The sequence below is a fragment of the Porites lutea genome, chromosome 2, assembly GCF_958299795.1.
Source record: "Porites lutea chromosome 2, jaPorLute2.1, whole genome shotgun sequence".
In the NCBI taxonomy this organism is placed as follows: domain Eukaryota; kingdom Metazoa; phylum Cnidaria; class Anthozoa; order Scleractinia; family Poritidae; genus Porites; species Porites lutea.
This window is the reverse complement of record NC_133202.1, coordinates 21680463-21683753: the sequence shown is the minus strand read 5'-3', so window position 1 is coordinate 21683753 and position 3291 is coordinate 21680463. Positions and strand designations below refer to the sequence as shown.

The 3291-nt window shown below is 38.7% G+C and overlaps 1 pseudogene; it reads left to right on the top strand.

The window, feature by feature from the left end:
* Positions 1 to 383: 383 nt before the first annotated feature.
* On the top strand, positions 384 to 2426 carry LOC140925812 (uncharacterized; annotated as a pseudogene).
* Positions 2427 to 3291: the final 865 nt, after the last annotated feature.

Here is a 3291-nt window from a genome sequence, read left to right as displayed (position 1 = left end):
ACCTTTGAATGTGCCATTTTTGCGGTCATAATAAATGATTTCCACTCATTCTGCGTGATGAAAATCACTTATAAATACCTAGAAACGGGTATCTCGACCTTAGATGTCTAAGAAACGACAAGATCTTCAATTATACAAAATTTTGAACAGGCTCTTCGTTTTCTACATAATCCCCCCAGTGTGTAGAAAACGAAGACCCCACTCAAAATCACTTGGAAATGGCTGGAAACTGCTTTTAACGACTTCCAGACACTAAAGGATTGTAAGATAAAAACACGGCTCCTGACGATTTTCAGTTATACAAAATTTTGTGGTACAGTCAAACCCTGTTTGTACAGACACTTAGGAGACCACAGAAAGTGTCTTTAGTAAGTGGATTCAATATGGAACAGAGGTAAGACCTTTCTTTTCCCTGGACAATGCTCCCTTGTGCTTGCACTCGATGCAGTTTCTCACATCCCTCCTGTGTGATGTTTAGACTAGAGCTAGAATTTTTTTGGGAAACCGTTTCTCTTCTGTACAGGGCTTACAGCAAAGGATGATTGCAAAGAAAATGCTGGCGAAGACCCTGGTCGAAATTTTGTGTAATTGAAAATCGTCAGGAGCTGTGTTGTTTCTTACACTCCTTTAGTGTCTAGAAGTCGTTAAAAGCAGTTTTCAGCCGTTTCCAAGTGATTTTGAGGGGGATCTTCATTTTCTACACATCGGGGGTTATAATGTAGAAAACGATGACCCTGGTGGAAATTCTGTATAATTGAAGATCTTGTTGTTTCTTAAACATCTAAGGTCGACCGGTCTAGATATTTATAAGTGATTGTGAGGGGGGTCTTCGTTTTTGGGTCTTAGGTCTTAGGTCTTCGTTTTCTACCTGAAATACTGTAGATTTAAACATAAAATCCCCTGAATCGAAGGTACTCGGCACTGACCGGAGCTGCCGGAATTCTCTTTCGATTATGAGTTGTTTCCCTCCAAAGAGTAACAATAATTTTCTTGCTCCGCTAAATAGCGCTTTCTACCATTACTAAGAATAGATTTTGTCACGTGATAACCTATGAGACCCCCTGCACAGACTCAGATAAACACTGCGACCAGCTTAAAGGAAATGTATGAGTGAGCTGTAAAATTGAAACAAAACGACGGAAAATTTCGTCCAAAAATGACTTAGCATTCTAAAAGGAAGCAGCATTGTTGGACAAACAGACTCAAGATATGCAGATAGATGGCCATAATCATTCAAAGAGTTAGACGAATCGGGGAAGAAAGTATTCATTCCTTTCCCAAAACCTTCGCGAGACATGGCAAAGTGGAAGCGTTGGCAAGTGGCTTGTTTGCGTGAATTTTTTTCAGAGAAAAACATAAGAAACACTTATATTTGTGCTCTTCACTGGCCCAGCGAAAAAGGTCCAACAGCTGAATTTCCCAATCCACTGAAGGCAAATCTAAGACCAGCGCAAGTAAGTCGAGCACATGTTCCAAAGAGAAAAGCACTGAAAGAAAGAGAAAATCCAGCGTCAAAGAAACAAATTATTTAATGACAACTACGAGGAACAATTATTTAACGATATTACAGTTTCTGATGATAATGATCAGGAGTCACAAGAAGTTGAACTGACAGTCAACGAAAGCAGTTTTATTGATGAAGAATGTGTTGATGAGCAATGTGCCGTGATCGATACATACATTTACGTTAACCCTTCAGGAAAGCTGGTGTGTGATCAAGGCTCTCAGACTATATATTCAAAATACGAGTTGTCTGCAAAGGTCGAAACTATGATTTTGAAAAACGACGTCTCTACGATGCAGTTACAGGGTCCTAAAATAGTGAGTACTTTATCCTATGAAAATATTGTGCAAGATGTAGCTCTCATGAAACACTTCACCGGCCTCAAGCCTTCCCAGTTTGAAGTTTTGCATGATTTTCTTGACAATGTTTGCTGTTTAGAGACAATCAACTACTGGAAAAGCAAAGATTGCCTAGCAGTGGAGAATGCAAGAACTGGCCCAACTGGCCGAAAAGCTGATTTTTCATCTAGAGAAAAACTTTTCATTTGTCTTCTGAGACTAGGGGTTTTACTCTCGAGACTATTGCAGCTCTTCTTAGTACCCCAAACAGGAAAATTAACTTGTACCATATTGGAAAGATTTTTGCAACATATATCCAGTTGACATATGTAATTTTTAGAGACATGCAAAACTTTATGTTTCCAGAGAGAGCCCAATTTAGCAGCTGGTTCCTCGCTAAGGTATTCAAAACCATGAAGAACATATGCTGTATTGTTGATTGTACTGAATTTTGAGTGGAATGCTCCAGGAATTTTGCCAGGCAAGGAAACACTTTCTCTTCCTATAAGCACACCAACACATATTAGTGCCTCATTGCTGTAAACCCCAGTGGTGGAGCGTCTGACTACTATAAACAGGGCTGAAGAGACAATTAAGTTGACCTATCAAATTCCAAAATAAAATACAAAATTGTACGAGTAGCAATCAAGGTCAGATTTATGCATTCAAACCATCATACACGTATCAGATATTATTATAATAAAAGGTAAATGTAGTGATCCCCATTTCCACAGTGTTACCCCATACAGTGTAAAGCATTTCCCAAACAAAAAAATTGATTGTGGCGTGTTTGACAATTTAAGATTACCTCCTCTGCTAAGCAAATAAACTGAAAAAACGAGAAATGTTCAACATAACATGATGGCTGCTAACCCTCACCCCTGTGCAATACCAGAAGGTGTCTGCATGTCCATGTTCATTGAAAGTCACATCCTCATTGAAAGGGATTTCTTCTGCTGGCTTGTTAGAAAATTTCTTCCACACTGGGAATCAGGTGGGTGCTGGCAGTCTTCAAGGGCATCCAGAAAAATACTGCTTGTAAGCTTGGAGGGCTGTGACAGGGTGACTGACGTAGACAGCACTGAGTTTACTTGCAACGGACAAGTTTTAAGGTAACAGGTTGTTGTGATGGTGCTTGTCAGGTATGGACGAAGGAGTATCAAGAAATAGTCGCTCTCATTGCCATACAAGTCCAGGGTACCACCAACAACTTTAAAATAAAAAATATAGCACAAAAATTGAATTTATTATAATGTTTTTAATATTAATATATATTTTTCTTTTCATCTTACCAATCTTTGCCAACGTTATGATCATTAAAAGCAGTTAGCTCTATTATAAAAGTGCTCAATGACGCATTGTATTATATGTGAGAGGTAAGTTTTTAACCTTCAAATTGTTTTGTCTCCTAACCCTAACCCATGAATAATTAAGGCTACAAGACAAAGG